Raw genomic sequence first — 20,470 nt, 5'->3', positions numbered from 1 at the left:
AGTTCAGCTAGTGCCTCCGTTGATTCTTGTAATCTGCTCTTGGGTTTGTCTGTCTGTCTATCTCTGTTTGTAGAAAACAAACAGAAAAAGCAAAAGCAAAAAAAAAAAAACAACCCATCAAATTTAGTGAGAAGTTGCCTGACTTTTAGGGCCCAGTCCTGCAGTCTCTTTCCACATGCCTCTCCCACAGGCTCCAATGGAATGTTTGTTTGAGGAAAGACAAAAAGATCAGGCTCATAATAGACATGTGATAAGGAGCAACCCCGTCTCTCAATGCCTAGTTGGCTGTCCCTCCACCAGGGTAGACTGTGGTCCTTAGCTTCTTGGGGGTTGTTTTGTCGTCGTCGTTGTTGTTGTTCTTGCTGTTGTCGGTGCATATTTGAGCTCATGATGACTGAGAGATTGACGGTGCGGGAGACTGAAGTCCTCTGTATATCCGCAGGGCAGGCATGGTACAGAGCGCTTCCTTGCACAGCCTTGCCCCTGAGCGCGTCCCTGGCCTGGAGGGACCCACTCTAGAGGTGGTAAGTAATTCAGTCTTTCTGCTAGCTCAGTCCTGGAACTCTCCCGAACAGGCGCTGATGGTCACACCCACTGTTTATGGTGGCGTGGGGTCTGGACTTTTGTCCACCTGGCAATACACAGAAAGCTATCTGCATAAGACTTGACTCATGGATAAGTGGACCAAACCACTAGTTCAGCTCCACCAGATGTGCAGAATGCTCATCAGCTAATAAGATAACCTAAGACAGAGACCACTGATGTGAGCTAATATATAGCCAGTCCATCAATAAGGACCTTCAAGGGGTATCATCCCTGAGGATAATTTCACTGGCCTATTGCAGAAACAGTAATCTGCATTGGGAGTTAAATCCATGGAAGAATTTAGATGACAATATAAGGGTGGTGGCTAGTGAGGAAAGATAGAGTTCCAGTAACAGGAAATATAATCATAATATCGCTCTTTCAGCAAAGGCTTAAACAATTCCATCAGCTATACTTGCTTTGAAACAAAATCAAGATACAGCCAGAGTAGGTGGACTTGGAATGTCTTTCTAGCTATGAAAACCAGCAGGAAAACTCTTCGGCATTAAGCAAAAGTAAATGTAGAAGGACTTAAAATAATGCTCATTTTAGGTAGTTCACATATTAAATTGACAGAAAGATCTACATCAGAGACCACCTCATTCTTCTGTTGTTGTTGTTTTTTTTTTTAATTTCATGAGTTGGGGGAGAGGGTTCAAAGGAAAATGGCCCTATGTCAAGTTGGGAAGAATGGCACTGGAATAGACAGTGTGCACAGAAGTTTGCACATGCCAAAGAGAAATTAAATTGTCCAAATTGTGAGTGTTAGTGAAAACCCTCTGTGCCACCCAACTCAGCAGACAAGCCATCATATTTCTGATCTTAGCATCTCTATAGGGCCCACAACTTGTGGGGAAGAAGAAAATCAATCAGTTCTTCCTCTAATAAGTCATCCAAATGACTTCTTCTTTAGTATCTGTCAGATTTTTCTTGAAAAGGGAACTGTCCTAACTTGCCTATAAGTTTTCTTAAGATGTTAAATTCCAGCTCCTCTTAAATCATCCTGACATCGATTCTTCAAAAAGTTTCACTCTCAGTGAGGTGTATGAATTCATTTCTGTACTGTCTGATGACTTCCATTTTTAGCCAGGGCTCTGGAAACCATGGTCAAGACTTGACTACATAATCATTGACAGCCGAAGTCGCCCCACGTTAGCAGTTTCAACCTGCGTTTCCTAACTGCCCTCACAGAGAGATTGCTCAACCTACAAATTAACATGTACAGTGGCAGAATACATTATCAGACCAGAGTGTGAGCTCACAGGTACACCAGTCAGAGGTGCAAGAACTACAAAATTAACCTGAACAGTTGTGACACCTGATAACATTTTAGGCCACCTTATTATCTGGAAAGCACAAGTATTGCTTCTTTTAAAAAAAAAAAAAAAAATTGGGAGAGTTAAGACAGAAATCCCCATGGGGGAAAAATATCTGATTGTTAGCTTCAAAGTAGTCCATGAGCACTATCCCTAGGGAACTCAGAAGCAGAGTTCTGGAGAAGGGTACCTTAAGTGTTTGTCTTTAACTTTAGTTGGCCGGTGGAGAAGACAAAGCTTTGGGACCCGTAGTAGGAAATCGTGTCCATGTTGGTCAAGCAATTCTTACATTTGTGCTGTTTTCAATTGCTGATAGGAAATACTGCTGTTGGTTTCTGTGTGTGAACATAAAAGGAAGATTTTGCTTGTGGGACAGGAACATATTAGATAAATTTTACACTGTGGCATAGAATTTCATTTTCATGTGGATTAGCGCATGTATTTGGTTGAACACCTTCAAGACTGCTTTTGCTTTGATGTTTCACAAGTTTGTTCTTGCCTCTCTCCTGCTGAAATAGTATTGTGTGGTTAAGTATATTTTTCTTGGAAGCAGTTGCTGTCTTGGTTTTTATTTGCCAAGGACAACTGGTCATTTATTCCTGACTTCTTGATCTAATTCTACTTGGATGGTTCTGCAGGCTCGAAGATGTTAGAAGATGGCAAATATGGAGGTCGAAAATACAACCAATTATCTTAGCTACTTCCAGCTACTGGGAAGTTTAGCATCATAGAGTCATAACTTAGGGAATATATCAGACAGCCACCACAAGGTAGGCCCAGAAGATATCTACTAGGCCCCTGGATTGTTTCCAGGTACAACAGACCCTTGCAGCTTCTTCCTGCTCTCATTCTTGTTTGTATTCTTTATTCCTCCTGTTCAGCCTACCCTGCTTTCCTCTGTACTCAGGGTTAGACCCTTCAAAGTGAAGAAATTGCAGATTAGTCAGCCAGCAGCCAGGCAACTGTGTCAGTTTAATCCCAATTTGAGCACGTCTGTTTTCCCCAATAAATAACAAGATAAAATATTTTTCCAAACTTTCCAAAACATTTTAATTTTAGCATGAAAAGTTACTAAAAGATAATTTAATGCATTTCTCAAATGTTTAGTTGCAGCTGGATAATACCTGAAATATAAAATAAAACACTATACTTGTTATAAGGAGACTTTAATTCTCAACAGTAAACATATTTTAGCACAGATGAGACTATTTCTTGGAGAAATAATCCACATCCATTAAAAAAAAATATGTTCATTGTAGTCATTTAAAGTGAAATAGGTTAATGTATTCATTTTTCACCTCTAGAGACGTGCTTTTGAATTTGACTTAGAGAAAATTAGTTTTGAGGCCTCAACCCCCTCTCCTTAGGCATTTGTTGATATCACAAAACCAACCCAACAATTTGTCACAATTGCTGCCATGTACTCAGGAGAGGCCAAGAACTAGAATAACCTTATTTTCTTATTCGTTTTCTTTTCCTTTCCTTGAGGCCATTCTTTTTGATTGTAGACTCTTAGCAACCCCAAACTTGGGGCTCACCCACGTTATTTTCACAGGCCAGGAAAACTTGGGAACCATTCTTGGCAAAGCTAATGGAAGGTGCTTTTGGTTATATAGTTAAGAGGTTGCCATGGCAACCCATGTGATTCATGGTGTGACTCACGGTGATTGTAATTTCAGTTGCTGGCAGAGTGTTTCATTAGGACAGACGTGAGAAGAAGCAATGTTGAAGTTCTTTTGGGAGAACTTCAGCCAGATTCCCCTGTACCCATTGACAAGCTGGGGTAGAGCTAACCCAGTGCTCCCGAAGGGTCTCGAGGAGCCATTTCTCAGCTTGTTAAGGCTACTGGACATCCCAGACATTAAGCTTGCTGACAATGGGACATGACTAGAATTGAAGGGCTGACCTCTCAGAAGGTTAATCAACAAACAGCTGTTTACTGAGGACCCACTGTGTGCTGATGAGTTCTTTGCCCTCGAGGACCTTATAGACTAGGTGAAGGTGGGGACTAAGGGCGGGGGGCATAGTCACGAAAATAATCTGAAAATGCAAATGCCAGAAGATCGAGCTCATAACTGGAAAGCAGAATACAGTGGAAGTGTGGAAAAGGAGAAGAGAATTAGGGAGACCATCCTGGATTCTGAAGCCATGACGCGAACATACAGTTTAACCTTAGGAGCTAAAACTGTCCCTGCTGCTGATATCCAACCATTTTCACCCAAAGTGACACCTATTTAATTCCTTCAAGATCAACCAGTCTGAGGAAATGAAAAACCCTCCTTACTTTCTGGAAACGTCTGCCTTGCTTAGACTCAGCCTATGTACCTAGAGTCAAGCCCTCATAAGCTTAGCAGGATTCTTCTGCCTCATCGTATTAAGATATAAGTGGACTGCATGCGGCCCTGCCTGTCAGTTCTTCCAAGGTAGACGATTTGTGTAGTCTTTAAAACCCTGGTTCATAGTGGGGATCTGTGAATTCCACAGAAAAATAATATTAGCAAAGTGTTTCTGTCAGAGAATCCAGCTGATTCAAGTTTGCTCAGTTAGCAGACCTCCGGTTCATGAATTGAATTTGGACAAGCATTTTTTGTGTTCTCGTTCATAACATAGGCTCAAAAGGGTGTGTTGAGCCTGTGACTGACTCTTTAAAATCCATGATCACTACTGGGGGACAAAACAAAAATGCCTAGGCTACCAGGTACTTGTGTGTACTTGACAGGTTTATTACATATTTAATAAACTTTGTATAATAGTGTTAATCTTTAAAAAAGGGCTATTGTGGAGCCCTGGTGGCACAGTGGTTAGGAGCTACAGGTACTAACCAGAAGGTTGGCAGTTCGAATCTACCAGGCACTCCTTGGAAATGCTATGGGGCAGTTCTGCTCTGTCCTGTTGGTCACTATGAGTCGGAATCAACTTGACAGCAATGGGTGTTGTGGGTTAGATGTCTATTACAAGAATTCTACTACTTCTAGCTCAATAATTACAATAATAAGCCGATAGTAATAGTAGAAGTACTAGATGATGCAGCGATTACTCCCTACTGAGTGAGCCTGACACTCTGGGCATTGTGCTGAACAATATACCTGTATGTCCGTCTATCTGTATTTGTATTAATATTCTTATCAACCCCAGGAGATACAGACTACTTGCACCCCCATTTTACATGTATAGGATTATCTGAAAGATCAGTTAAAACCATTGCCAACTCATAGTGACCCTGTAGGACAGAGCAGAAGTGCCCCGTAGGGTTTCCAAGGCTGTAAATCTTTACAGAAGCAGACTGCCACATCTTTCTCCCACGGAGCAGCTGGTGAGTTCAAACCGCAGACCTTCTGGTTAGCAACCAAGTGCATAACCACTGCACCTCCAGAGCGCCTTAGCTTAGAGAAGTGAAATAACTTACAAAATCTCCCAGCTAGTAAGGGACACAGCCAGGACTCAAAATAGAGTAGCTTGACTTCTGTAAGTAACATACTCCATTATCTCCAAAATCAACATTAACTAGTAGTTACTGACCACTTCGCAAGGGCCAGGCACTCTTCTAGGCATTTTACGAGTATTTATTTATTTATTTAATCTTTACCACCATCTTGGAGGTGGGTATCGCTACTATCCCCATTCTGGAGATGACAACTGAGGCCCAGCGTCCTACAACTAGCTACTATGTGGTGAAACCAGGATGCAAAGCCAGTCTACAGGGCCTGAAACCTTCCAAAATGAACTTTGTTCTTTCCAGTGGTCCTCCTCTCTGTAGTACAGGAAAAAAGCTAAGTGCAACATAGTGAGTCCTACAGTTGACTCAGGTTTACTTTTACCTTGCAACTATTACTTACTTTTTGACAATCTAACCTCATTCACCAAAGAGCTGGCATACATTTAACATCATTGTTCACACAACACAACTGATTCCGTAATAAAAAAAGAAATCTTCCAAAGTAGTTAGTTAAGCTTCTAAGGCAGTTGTGTTCTCCACAGTAGTAATAATATGTATTTCTTATGCCATGAACCCATTTTCCACTAAAACAGAGTCTTTAGCAGACAACCCATTTTTTGGGTGTCTGGGTTAATGCCATTTATCATGAAATGCCACATTATTCCTTTGTCAGGTCACCTTGATAATTCATGGGTAACTTTAATTGCCGCTAAGTGGTAGTCTAAGTCTGGAGACTGTGGTTTCCCTGAAACCTAACCCGAAACAAACGAACAAAACCCTGAAAGCTAAAAGAATGCCTAGAGAATACGTATCAAAGGGATGTATAAGAGAGTTAAATGAAAAGAGAGAGTGGATGGAGGGAGCGGGCTGTCTCATTAGGCGGAGAGTAACTGGGAGTGTGTAGCAAGGTGTATATAAGTTTTTGTGTGAGAGACTGACTTGATTTGTAAACTTGCACTTAAAGCACAATAAAAATTATGGAAAAAAAAAGAGAGAGAGAAACATCTAGGTTTTGTGCATGCTCGAGCGTATCTGAATTTAGAATTGGATTTACAGTTACATCAGGTTCTATATTTGTTGGCATCTGCATCCAAAAGAACAGAAACTTAGGAGAAGCAGAGATGCCCTAGTGTTTGAAATGCGAGAAAATTGGTGCTTATTCCAAGGGGAAACGTTATCAATTGCCTGCCAGGGAGTTAAGTGTTTTGTAGTCACAGGGCCCTTCGACTCTAACTGATGTTCATATCTGCATATTGGAGCCCTGATGGCGCAGTGGTTAAGAGCTTGGCTGCTATCCAAAAGGTCAGCAGTTCGAATCTACCAGCCATTCCTTGGAACCCTATGGGGCAGTTCTACTCTGTCCTATACGGTGGCTATAAGTCAGAATGGACTCGATGGCAATGGGTTTATCTGCATATTATAGTGACTAAGGCTTTCCTGTCCAAACTGTTCAATTAGCCTTTTTCCAATGACTTCCCAAGATCCCACCCGTCCGACTCACCTCTGAGCCAATACTTTTCCTGTACAGGAGCGCAAGCTCTTTCCCTGTTTTACCTTATTCATCTTTTGGGCATTTATTTACTTCAGCTCCTGGTGGCGTAGTGGTTAAGAGCTGTGGCTACTAACCAAAAGGTTGGCAGTTCAAATCCACCAGGCACTCCTTGGAAACCGTATGAGGCAGTTCTGCTCTGTCCTATAGGGTCGCTATGAGTTGGTATCGACTCAATGGCCATAGGTTTTTGGGTTTTGCTTTCTAATGTCTTAAACAGTTAACATCCAAGAATAACAATTAGCAGGCATATTGAGGAGCTGAAAACGAGAGAAAGTGCTGTTCTAGATTAAGATTTTGGATTCAGTGTCAAGGATTTACTGTATTTGTATGCAAATGGTGGGTGCCTTCTATGTTTGTTTGCTAAGGGCAGTATCCTTCCTGCTCCCCTCCTTGTGGTATTTTCATAAGCTCACTATGCTAATTTTTTTTTACAGCAACATGTAAAAAAAAAAAAGGCACAGCAGCGTTATTTGTGTAAACATAAGGTAATCCTTTTTTTTTTTTTACTTTCTTTTTTGCAGGGAGGGGGAGGAGTTTATATGCCAGATAATCCAGACACATGTAATAATGAGATTTTAGGGGGGAAGGCTGGAATACAGATTGCAGCAAGTCCTGTAGAAAGAAGATAGGATAGAGCTGGAAGTCAGACAGACTTTATTAGTTAATATTTTTTAACCTCCTCGTCTCTGCCTGTCTGGGTAGCACAACTGTTAGGGTCTTGACTACTAGCCAAAAGGTTGGCAGTTCAAGCCCACTCGGAGGCGCTTTGGAAGGCAGTCCTGGTGATCTGCTTCCAAAAGGTCACAGCCTTGAAATCCCTACGGAGCACAGATCTACTGTGCACACATGGGGTCACCGTGAGCTGGAACCACTCAACAGCAGCGAAAAACTCTCTGCCTAACTCTGTATTAGCCACGGTGTTGTATAAAAAGTTTAGCTTGTAATCCTCACTCTCCATAGTTTAGTCTGTGTTTGTGGAGAAAGGACAGACCCACTTGGGGAATTTATAGTGATGAAGGATTTATAGTGATGAAGGAAAATGCAGAGCTGTGATTCTAGCTAGGTCATCTGTTTCCATGCTATACGAGTTGGCGGTTTCCGGGAGACCTCCCTGGACAGGAACTCGGGAGCTTGCTGAGCTTAATCTGCAAGGGTAGTGAGGACCAGGTGATCAGGTAGATTGATGAAGAATTCAGGGCATGACAGCATAGACCTGTCTGACTGGAGTAGAGCAGTAACGAGGGGAACGGAGGACATGAAGAGCGGAGCAGGTTTTGGCTTTATCCCGTAACCAATAGGGAGCCATAGGATGTGTGTGAAAAACACAGTGACCTGCAAACAATGTTTTTATTGCCGCTGTCATGTGGTCGGCATTATATGAATCAGATGCTGCGTGTGTTAGTCCCATCTCTGAAACCCCGACAAAATTCTTGTCCTCTGATAAGAGTTCATCTCTGGCCTTTCATGTGGTCGACTAATGTAGAAAAAAAATGTTTGTTGAGCAGGAAAGATAGAGTCCTTCAAGGGAAGACTGTTCTGATTATTATTAAAGAGAAAGAGTCCTTTTTCTCTATCTCCATGGTTTTAAGGCCTAATTGTAAGACCAATTCTTGCCACTTCATTAAATCAGAGACATGGAATAAGCAGTGAAACTTGAAAAACACATGTTCACTTAGGATTGTGTGGCAAATGGTTCTCCTTGCTTTCTTACTTGAGCGCTGCTAATTGGCTGGAGGCTACCGTGAAACACAAGGAGCCTGTGTCTTCCCGACAGTTTTTAACTCAGCCACAAATAGCTTTGTAAAAATTTGAACCTCAAATGCCAAGTCTTGCTCACATCTTAGGCAGGCAAGGTAAACTGCATTGATTATGTCTTCATCAGCGCAATGACATTTCCCTCACGTGGCTGGAGAGCACAGTGAAAGGGCAGTTACGTTTCCTTTCCTCTTCCTTGGTATTTCTTAATTTTCCAAGAAAGACTTCTATTATTTCACTTAAAGAAAGCCAACATCCACAAGAGGCCTTTTCGTTGGCTGCACGTTCATAAAAGTCTTCGGTATAATGAACCACATCGCCTTAATTTATCTCTTTCTTACGCTATGTCTTTTTGTGTCGACAAAACTGAAAATTCACTTTCCCTCGCCAAGCTGGGGCGTCAGGATAATTGATTGTTACCAGTCTCTGCTGTTAGTAGGCAGGCTAACACCAGTGCCTCTAGAGAACAGGCGAAAACTAAACTCTGTCCCTCGAGGCAATGAAATAGCTGTTTGGTCCCTTGTGTAGAACTTCCTAATAACTTAACTGGGCAGCCTCTGGGTCCCTGGAGGCTTTCTCCACAAGAGTATTCCCTCTCTTTGTTAAGATTGCTTATTAAAAATGATTTTATAATGAAGTTGCCTCAAATAGCAGCTCTTTCCCTGGTTGTCCTTGAAGCCGTGGTGAAGAATCTTAGAAACAACTGTCTAGGGTTTTCCTCCTTGTTAAAAACTTCTCTCTCTCTCCACTGTTACTCTTGATTTTTAAGGAGACAAAGTCTAACTGACACAAGTCCCTCTCCAGTTGATTATGTTGCTTAAAGCCCTGTGCAAGGCATGACTGGTAGTTTAGCTTGTTACACGGGCTCGGGACATGGATTGAGGACATTTCTGTCTGCCGTGGAAACGAGGCTGTCGGGCTCCCCTGTGAGAGAAAGGGCCAAGCAATGCGATTGCTGACTCTGCCCCCAACTCCATCCAAACAATGATTTCCAATTATTATATCTCTTTGGTCCTGGATTTCTCCGACCTGCAAACTAATCTCTTTCTTGCCACAGGGGACTGTCATGAGGAGGAATCAAATGATAAAAAATGAGTATCACACTCTTTGCTAGCCGTGCACTCTATAAATTCAAAGCCTTCTCATAAGCATAGGTGATTTAAAAAAAAAAAAAAAAGGTGATTAGAAGGGAAAAAAAGAGGGCTTTGTTTTGTTTTGCTTTTGTCCACGATCATCAGCTTGGCTTCTTGGCTTGAAAATACTTAAATATGTTGGCATGTTTAACACTGGGGATGATAAAGCAGCTTTCAGTAAGGCTCATCGTTGGCGAATCTGCCTCAGACTTGGGCTCCCAGTGGCCAGGCGTTCTCAACCAGCGACTCAGGAGACAACAAACCATATGAAGTTGTTAGTGACAGATTCAGCTTGAAATATTTATGTTCTAACTTTAAGGCTTGTCAGGCAGTGAATCTGCAGAGCAGAGTGCTCAGGATGTGGGTTGGCACTCCTTTTACTTTGCAGCATGAATTCAAAAGAACACCAACAATAAGAGAAGCCATTGAGAATCTTTAGTGGAGGCATCAGTCTTCCCTGGTTGTGCTAAGAATTACTGTGTGCTAGGGCTGTGCTAAGAACATGCCTTGGCTAAATTCTGTCCTCTGAGACCAGGTATGTTAGAAAACATTCCCCCGTATTCAGCAATCCCTGCTCCCTGCCTCCTAAATAAAAAAGAAAAACTATAGCCAGCTGTGGAATGGCACTGTCAGCAGGATCTTCTTATTCTACCTCCTTAGTAAATCTTGTAAGGAACCCTTGTGGCACAACGGTTAAGCATTTGGCTGCTAACCAGAAAGGTTGGCAGATCGAACGCACCAGCAGCTCCAAGGGAGAAAAGAACTAGTGATCTGCTCCTGCCAAGATTGTAGTCTAAGAAACCCTATGGGACAGTTCTACTCTGTCGTATAGGGTTGCTATGAGGCAGAATTGACTTTTTGACACACTACAACAATAATAAATCTTCTATGGCATTACATTGCCTTAAGTGTCCACACTCCTTTGCAAAGCACTCAAGGTCCTTCACAATATGGTCTTGATCTTTCCACTACCCTTTCCACAGCTCGTACCAGGGCAGGCAGTTTTTGCCATCCTCAATGACCAGTTTATAGAAGACACTCTGCATGGGCTTGCCTCAGCGCCTTTGCTTCTGCTGCATCTTGTTGGTCCTGGAATGTCCTTCGACAACTTTTGCACCGATAGAAGTCTTACTGCTCCGTCAAAGACCAACACAAATGGCATCTCTCTTGCAAAGCCTTCTTTGTCTCCATGGTGCTAGATTAATTGATGCAGCTTCTCTGCCCCACAGCACACTGTTATGCCCACGGTCCAGAAAATATATTGGAGAACAGTAGTTGTTTACGTAGCTTTGTCTCCCCACATTGGCATTTCTTATCTTTTATCCCTCGAATTTAGCAGAATGAATGGTATTTACTATGTGTTTAATTAATCTCTGTGAATTTTAAATAAGTGTGTGTGCAGTGTGTGTACCTACACAGTTTTGTAACCAGACCCTCTTCTTATACATTTGAGTCTGGGAGAAAATGATTTTTTCTTTGTTAACAGCTACAAGAAAGAACAGATATTTATTATTTGAAACGATAGTGTAAGATTTGTACCATATTATTTTAGAAAGAGACACTTTAGATCAAAGGGCTCTTGATGTCTGGCAATTGACCATATTATTTTGATTCTCACTTTTAGAACTGATTGCTTTAAAGTTTCCTGTAGCAGTTTATAAGATTTAAGGCAGAAAATCATCCGGGATGTTCAAAAATACCTGTATATCTCTCTAAAATGTAGAATATGTTATTTTTCTGAGTGACCCCCTTAAAGACCATTTGTTTGCATTATCAGTATAAGGTTCCCATGAATCAAATGATCCCATCTATACAGTAAAAGGGACAGGGGCATTTTCAGTTACTATTGGCGTCTATCTAAATGCAAAAGTAGAAAACTACCAACTAGAGAAGAGAATTGCTCTACCTAAGAATGCGAAGTGTATTCTATTAAGGGATAGATCCTGTATTCCAGTCTCTAGAGTAAAAACGATCCAAAAATGTTAAGCAATTTCTGAAGTAGATGCTCCGATAATCCCAGATCGGTATTACTTACTGAACCTTAGAGTAAATTCTGAAAAAAAAAAAAAAGACATTTTTTGTCCAAAACCAGAACACGTGACCTTGCTGCACTTATCTGATGTGGAATGTCCGTCTGTTTCCTTAGCAGGCGCCCATGATTTCAGAACTACTGTCACCTCACAGCCATGGCTTCTGTTCCCTTGGACTTCTCTGTCTTTTAAGCTTTATTTGCTACTTCCACCCTGCCTGTGTTTGTAACTTTTTCTTGCGTCAAAACAAGAGGAGCAGAATTAGCCCCTGCAGTATCAGCTCCTGGAGTGGAAACCTCGCTTACAAATGAGAGGATGAGATGTGACCCAATAAGAGAATCTATTTTAATTTTAATTTATTTCCTGGTGGCCTTTTATGCCTCCTTAGGCGATGACCTAACCAATTCTATCTTAATACTGATTTTTTTTCCTTCCAAGGTCAAAAAGCACATCGGAATTGTTGTAGGAGGAGAGTGAATGTTTGCCTCTAACGGAAAGTCCACCTCTTCATGTGAAATTTAAATCCTAGTTTTCTCAGCTTGACAATGATTCCTCTCTCATGAGGAATGTATTAGCAAGCTAAATGGGAACAGGATGCAGTATACAATCCTTTGGGACTCTGAAGTTGATTTTTTGATAGAAAAGCCATCTCCTGTAGCCTCTCTTGCATCCTTTTCGTTCTCAGGTGGGAGTCTTTAAAACACAGAGACAGGAGCTGTCTTCGTTTTGTGTGGCAGTTTTGCAGAGTGAAGTGGGGTCAAAGTAGAAACTGTCCTAGAAGGCAGGTCGGCCTATGGTTTCTAGGTTGGAAAAGAGGAATCTGGTAAACCAAAGACTCACCCACGTCATCGTCTGCCGCCCTCCACGCACCTCCCCCCGCAACCAAAAAAAAAAAAGAAAAAAAATGTTCTGTCTAATCAAAGAATTTTCATGGCCTGATTTGTGGAAGTTACCTAACCCTGCATATAATTGGGGTGATTTGAGAGACAAAAACATGTTCTCCTTTTCATTATGGGAGCCACTCAGGGAACAGTATCATTTAGAAGAATATGTTTTTATTGCCCTAAATTGCTTTACCTGAGAGTCTATTGACATGTTTCTCTCAGGTGGGATTTCTGAAGAACAATGTGACCACTCTGGGCCCCACTCTCAGAGCCTCCTAGTACTTAAACTACCCTTCAGTGGTCAGTGTATTCTTCCTCATTCCATCTTAGAGTCTCACTTACAGAAAGAATTCTGAGCACTGGGCTCCTACACCCCTGATCCACGGAAGAGCCAGTTTCTCACAGTCTGCATATGGCCAAAGGGTCTATGCACTATACTCGACTCTTCTATAGTAATACAATAGTAAAGCCTCATCACAAAGTTTCTCATGTTGTATATGAGCATTAAGGAGCCCTGGTGGTGCAACGGTTAAGCACTCGGCTGATAAACAAAATGTAGGCGGTTTGAACTCACCCAGCAGTTCCACAGGAGAAAGACCTGGAGATCTACTTCCGTAAAGACTACAGCCAAGAGAATCCTATGGTTCCTCTCTGTTATGTGAGGCCGCTATGGGTTGGAATCAACTTGATGGCACCCAACAACCACAATAGGGGCGTTAAGTGAGCTCACTGCACTGGCAAACCTATAAAACTTGTGGAATCATGTTTCTCTCTGCATGAAGGCTACAGTGGGCCTGCCTCACGCTGAATAACATGAAATTCTACCATATTCTCATCTGAAATTCATCATTATTCCCAACTAGTCACTCCTCTAGCGTTATCTTTTAAGTAAAATGGATGTCTTAGGTTGACTTCCCAAAGTAGTCTGAGATTCTTAAGATTTGCAGGCAGAAAGGTTCATGGGGCGTGCTCTTAGGAACCACACCTAGGAGGATGAGGGAAGCTGACGTGGGCAGAAGGAGAAACCGAGCTGCCGTGCAGGTGCGGCATAGACTTCAGCAGATGCTGCGGGGAGATGAGAAGCTGGCATGGGCCGTCAGGGGTGTACCAAGTCAAGGCAAGGGAGATGGATCTTTTATCCTGCATCGTTCAGCCATTGGGTGCTAGCTGCCCTCAGAGAGGAACGTAACCTTGGGCAAGGCAACTCCCTTTAGCCAAGGACAATTCTTGGGGAACCACTCAGCTGTGAGCCATTGGCAGCAAATACTCTGGGCGGGAGGGGAAATGAGGACCTCAGTCCTAAAGGAAGGCATCTGGGTCACACACCACAGCATCCACTACAGGGGGCCAAAAATGGACATTAAATTTAACTTTTGTGAAAAACATGTTTTCTTTATTTAAAATGACATACATTTTATTGCTTAGCTAGGATTTAAACTAATGAAATATATGCTTGGTCTCAGCATTACGGTATACCAGAATTGCAAATGCTGAAGTAAAAAAAATTTTTCTGTTGAATAAGGTTCTTCGTTAGGATTTCTGGTCCTGGATATGTGTATTATAAATCATATGTGTGTGCAGTTCCATATAATGTTTTATTTTTCCACACATGGACATTCCAGAGAGTTAACACATTTTTCTTAGTTAAAAAATAAACAAGTAACACATTTCTACCTATGTGGGCTCATGTAAAATGTATCCACATAAGAACAAAGAGATGCCTGCAAAGAATTAGTTAGACATGTTACATATTACATTTCAAATTTTGACAATCCACTCCTGTCTTGTAATTGAGATACAGTATCTGAAATATTTCACAGGGTCTATTTATATGCATAATAAGTCCCGTTTTTTAGTGGTTTATGAGACTTAACCCTCATTTTTCCTGTTAGCAATTACTTGCAAATGAATTCAGAATTAAGTGGAAGATTACTGGTGGCTGTCAGAGATGTGAGCCATCAATAGTTTATAATCCCATACCCCAACTGTTGTAATACTAAAAAACAAGTTCCTAACACCCAAAGGCCCTGGGAGGCGCAGACGGTTAAAGTGCTTAGCTGTTAGCCAAAAGGTTGGAGGTTCAAGTCCACTCAGGCGTACCTTGGAAGAAAGGTCTGGCAGCCTTCCTCTGAAAAAGCAGCCATTAAAAACCCTAGGGAGCACTGTTCCACTCTGACACATATGGGGTCTCCATGAGTCAGCGCCGACTCAATGGCAGCTGGTTTAATACCTGTCTTGGATAGCTTCTCAGTAATGATTGGTGATAAAGCACGGAATCAATTTTAGTTTCATTTCTCAAATCGCTATGCAACCTCTAATTTAGTGAACTTGGACTTCAGCTGTACTTCTAAGAATGGGAAATCCCAATATGAGAAACATAAATCCAAACTGTCTTCACAGATATTATCTATTTGGAAAGGAGTTCAGTGTTTCCACTCTTTCTGCCTTGGTTCAAAACACATCTCTCCAACACCACACCAACGTTCTAAAGCCCCGAGTTTCTCTTAATGTGTTCCTGGGATTGCCACAGTTCAGAATACCCCTAAACCCCTCTGGGATCAGAAGCTGTAGACACCTTGCAGATCTGAACAAAGGCATTGCAGTTCCACAGATGCTGGAGGTTCAGACTAATATCTGAACCCCTGGAGCTCAGATGGAATCACGGCTTATCTAAATGGAATGAAATCTTCCATGGCTTCTCTAGGGTTTAGTTTCTGTACCTCTGCCCTGGAAAAGAGGGCGCCCTTTCAGGCTGACAGTACAGTTAATTCAGATTATTCTTTCCCTTATTCAAAGAGAATTAATAGAGTGGAGAAACCCTTAACCTACTCTAAAAGCTTCCACGGCCCCAACAGACTATACCTGGGAAAGTCCCCGGCCATTCATCTCGAGATCCCTGAGTCTGAGACCCTGTGAAAGGAATTCTGAAGCTGTGCATGGGTATCAATGGCCCCTTGATGGGTCTGCCCTGGGTATTACCATAATAATCACCAAGTCCTAGCTGATAGCAGCTTTTCAAGCGGCAAAATCACTGATAGGACAGTCTCCTGTAACTAACTCTTGGGAGAGGAATCCCATGCCTGCTGTATCAAGTAACTCATCTAAATTTATCATTTCCACAGATTGTGTCTGACCCAGCCCATCCGTTCGCGTGCATTGTGCAACTGCACCACTTCTTTATAACACATGCTGATGGTTTGCCCAAATTACAGTGATTTCGTATAGAAAGGTAGCTAATGAGCTGAAATGTAAAGTAATTGCTATTTTCAATGAACAGGATGAATCTGCTCGTTAATTTTTTTCCTGGAAAAATATAACTCCGGAATTTTTTTTTTTTTTTTTTCGCCAGAATTTCAGTGGGTGATTCACATTACTGTCAATTACACACCCTTATTATGTATTACAGCCACCAGGCAGCTGTCCAGGAAAACACAAGTCTGAAAATGCTTCTGTTTTAAGAAAATGAAATTCATGGCTGCCACTCCTGTGGCAGGAGGAGCAGGCAGGGAGCCTCCAGGTCTTGCCAAGGGAAGGGAGGAGGCCTTGCCTACTGTCTCTGGGTGAAATAGGCCCTCCTGTGACATCTTCAGATCTTGATACCAGTGCCCAGATGCCAGGCTTGGTTTTGGTTTCTAAATAGTCTCCTTTTATTTTTTTCTTTCTGTGTGTGTTACAAAACACAGACTGGTGTTATAAAACAGTATTTCTAGTGATGAGTCACAGCAGCGCCTGTGTGTTACCAGAGAGGCCTCGCGGAAGCTGAATGAAGAAGCTGTTTGGCTTCCTCCTTCCCAAAAACCTGAGACCGTTTAGGGCTCTCAGCACTGTTTACAAAGATGGTCTCGCAGTCATGCTCAGTCAGATTTCTCTTTTTTTGTTTTTTAAGTGCAGGTAAAGCCACATTTAAGGAGCCCTGGTGGCCCAGTGGTTAAGAGCTCAGCTACTAACCAAAAGGTCAGCAGTTGGAATCCACCAGCCACTCCTTGGAAACACTATGGGGATAGTTCTACCCTGTCCTCAGGGTCACTATGAGGTGGAATCAACACGACAGCAATGGGCCAGATGGCACAAACAGTTAAGTGATTGGCTACTAACCTAAAGGTTGGCAGTTCAAACCCACCCCACAGCTCCACAGGAGAAACACCTAGTGATCTGCTCCCCTAAAGATTACAGCCAAAGAAACTCCGTGGGGCAGTTCTACTCTGTCACGTGTGGTTGAGACGATTCCAGATCGACTCGACAGCACCTGACGACAGCAAAGCTATGTCTGCTATGGGGCCGCGCTGTGGTCTAGAAAATTCTGCTTTTCTAAGGGTAAAATAGGCTGTGAGGCTCTGTAGGATGTACTCTTCCTGGGAATGTGGTAAAGTTTAACAAAATATCTTTAAAGCGTGTAGTTACAGTTGCCTAAATAGTTGATGCTTTTGGGAAAAGTGTGAGAATTACTTGTTATTAGTCCTGAAACTTTATATCAGATTCATAGAGTCAGACATTTCAAACAGTGAAATATTGAGCAGCTGTGAAGCTGGCCTTCACACTCTCTCGTCCAGAGACATTGTGTCTAAGTAATGTTAGCTTCTAAAAGAAATATTTTAAAGAACAAAGGATTATGAATTGGATGAAATCCACTTCACCTCTTACCTTGGTTAGATTCTGATTCAGCCAAAAACTGAATAAAAGACACGCTGTAGACAACCGAGGAAATGTGAATATGAGCTGGTACTTTAGATGATATTAAGGAGTTATTTTTAAATATCGTCTGTTGTAATAATAACATGATAGTTTTTGAAAATATTTGTAAGAGATAAAGACTAAAGTAATTATGGGCGAAATGACAATATGTCTGAGATTTACCTTAAAATAATCCAGAAAACAAGTATGTTGAGGTGGGGCTGGGAATAGGTGAACCAGAATGGCAAAATATTGATGATTATTTTTGCCAGGGGTGGGTACATGGAGACATATTATACTATTCAATTTTTGTATCAGTTTTTATATATACGTTAGCTTTTATTTCACCTCCTTGTTGTCTGTGATTTATAAAATGATTATTTTTACACTGGGTGTTTGACTGCTTTGAGTAATTGGTATTTAGTGAGAATGAGATAACAAAGATGAGAATATCAAATTCAGGAAGTTGATAGCCATCTCTTAAACTATATAAAATCTATGCCTTGCTGTATAAATTGTGCGTGGATTGTTAGCCTACAAGTAAGAAAAATGACCTTTCATAATAAGGTTCCTTCGCCTTCAGTTCAGGTAGGAAGATGATGTGATCTGTAGTTTGTCTTGTTTTTAAATCTTTTCAATGTTATCGTGGTCATAAAGGCCCAGACTGGGGAGGAGAAAGGAGTCAGAGAGTTAACCTGGGGGGCCCCACCTCTCATAGTCAAATAAAAAAATCAAATCCATTGCTGTTGATTTGATGCTGATTAATAGCGACTCTATAGGACAGAGTAGAACTGCCTCATAGGGTTTGAAGGAGTGGCTGGTGGATTCGAACTGCCGACCTTTTGGTTGGCGGCAGAACATTTAACTACTGTGCCACCAGGGCTCCACCTCCCACATTAGAGGTGAGGATATTTATGCAGGGAAGTAGGAAGTGTCTCCTTCAAATCAGTGGCTATCTACAGAAGTGCAGCAAGACTGGAACCCTTCTAAACCAGTGCCCTTTTCAACTCTGTCATGCTCCCTCCATCTTGTCCTTTGAAATACTCATTAACAATCTACTCTCTGGGGATCGAAGCAGTTTTCTAAATCCAGACCAGTGACTGCATGTCAGATGTTCCTTCTGAGTAGTGTGGCCCCAAATTATCTTTGCTTTTACTAAACACCATTTCCAAGTTGTGTGATAAGTCCCAGAAGTGATCATTTTTCCTTTTGTTCTTATTAACACTCCTGCAGCAGGTTCACGGCGTGTTTTTCCTCCTCTGGCTTTGTGGACTTTCCATCAGGGGCAGGTTAATAACCTTAAATGACGATCTAGGCTGAAGGAGGAAACACTGGGGCAGGTAGCCCCGTAAGGACCCTTATCCACTTCTATAACGTCTTCCTGAAGGGCTTTGTAGTTTAAGCTGAAATTTCCAGCATAACAATTGAAATAGGGAGGTTTTTCTTCAAATGGGGGGAAAAAAATGGGTCTGTTTAGCATTTGTAGCTAAAATGCTTTAAACAGAAACTTCACTGCTAAAAGTTTACTTCCTTTGCACTGTGCTTGATAGCAGCTCATTGAGATGGAGGATCTGGTTGCCATTTCTAAAACCATCTTTACCCAGTCTTTTCAAGAGTTTTACAAAGAGCAATGCTTTGATTCCTAAAAATACAGCTATACATGCAGATGGGAAAATAGAAATACAGAGTGGAGGGCTTGCCTGTTCGTGTGATTTATGGAGGGGGCCAGCTGCAGAGTTTGGTTCTCTTTCTTCTGGCCAGTGCTCAGAACTCTGGATTCTGTTGGTGCTCAAGAAATACCAAGAAAAAGAAAGAAAAAACCTGTTGCCCTCACGTCAGTTCTGACTCATGGTGACCCCATATGTCTCAAAGTAGAGCTGAGCTCCATACGGTTTTCAATGGCTATAATTTTATAGATAAGCCTTGGTAGTGCAATGATTAAGCACTCAGCTGCTAACCAAAAGGCCTGCCGTTCAAACCCACCAACTGCTCCGTGGTAGAAAAGACCTAGCGATCTGCTCCCATAAAGATTACAGCCTAGGAAGCCCTACGTTGTAAAATGGAAGTCAACTGCCAGGACTTTCCTTCCGCAGAGCCACTGGGTGGATTCAAACCACCAAGCTTTCAGTTAGTTGTCAAGCACAAACCGTTTGTGCCACCCAGGGACCTACCGATTTCATTTATTCGTTCACTAAACCTCCTGACCTTACTGACCTCCTAGTAGGTAGAAGGCACTGAGGATAAAGAAAGAGCAGATGGAAGCCCTAGCCCTCTTTTCTGGAGAAAGGGTGATAGATACAGAAGTACACAAATGCTCCAATAAGTGCCTGGGATACAGGTGTTAGGGGAAGAAATGACATAGCACCCACCCCCACTGGGGACTTCTGGAAGTCACTGCGAATGGAAAGATGGCTAAGTAATATTTCAGAGGATGAAGGAAGGTGAAGAAAGAGCTGAGAGAGCGTTCTGGGCTGAGGTACATGGAAGTCCAGTGGAAAAAGGTAGCTTTCTGTCTGTGTCCAAGGTATATTTAATCCTGAGGCTTCAAAAAAGCTTACTTAGTCATTTGCTTTTTTCTTGAACTTTATACTTTCTAAAAGAGATTTACTGAACTTATTTAGAACTCAAGATAAAGTACCATGATCCTGTAGTGGAATCTATGATTGCAATGTACTTTGTTTCACTATCAGGCTCCCAAGGAGATGTTTTTAAAAAGTCCTCACTTTAGCTCAGCTTCTCAAGAATTAGTTTTGTTGTCTACCCACGGAGGTTAGTTCCTTTCCTGGGCCCCCCAAATGCGGCACAATCTGGCCGAAAAGTAATTCCGCTAGTCCTCCGTAGGCAAAAGAATCCACTTCCTTGGATATGTTCATGGAAATGTGGTTTGTCCCATTGTCCAAAGCTACTTGTGGGTTCCTGGTTGGCAGTTGTAATGGAGAGTGCCTGTTTCCTCTGGGGGTTTGGCAGAGGCTTTCTAAGCTGCAGTTAGTCCCTCTAAGATGCCCATATCCCAAAACTAGAGAAGTGGGAGGGGGAGGCGGGGAGAAGACGGAAGAGGAGTTACAGAGGTAGCTTTGGAGCTCACCCAGGGCTTCTTCCATGAGCCGA

The 20,470-nt window shown here is 42.1% G+C and overlaps 1 protein-coding gene across 3 annotated transcripts in view; it reads left to right on the top strand.

Moving 5' to 3' along the window:
* Positions 1–20,470, top strand: part of RORA (RAR related orphan receptor A) — an 830,757-nt gene that overhangs the window by 623,636 nt on the left and 186,651 nt on the right. The gene's annotated exons all lie outside the window — the stretch shown is intronic.

This window comes from Elephas maximus, chromosome 13, assembly GCF_024166365.1.
Source record: "Elephas maximus indicus isolate mEleMax1 chromosome 13, mEleMax1 primary haplotype, whole genome shotgun sequence".
NCBI classification, from domain to species: Eukaryota; Metazoa; Chordata; class Mammalia; order Proboscidea; family Elephantidae; genus Elephas; species Elephas maximus.
This window is presented reverse-complemented; position numbering and strand designations above follow the sequence as displayed.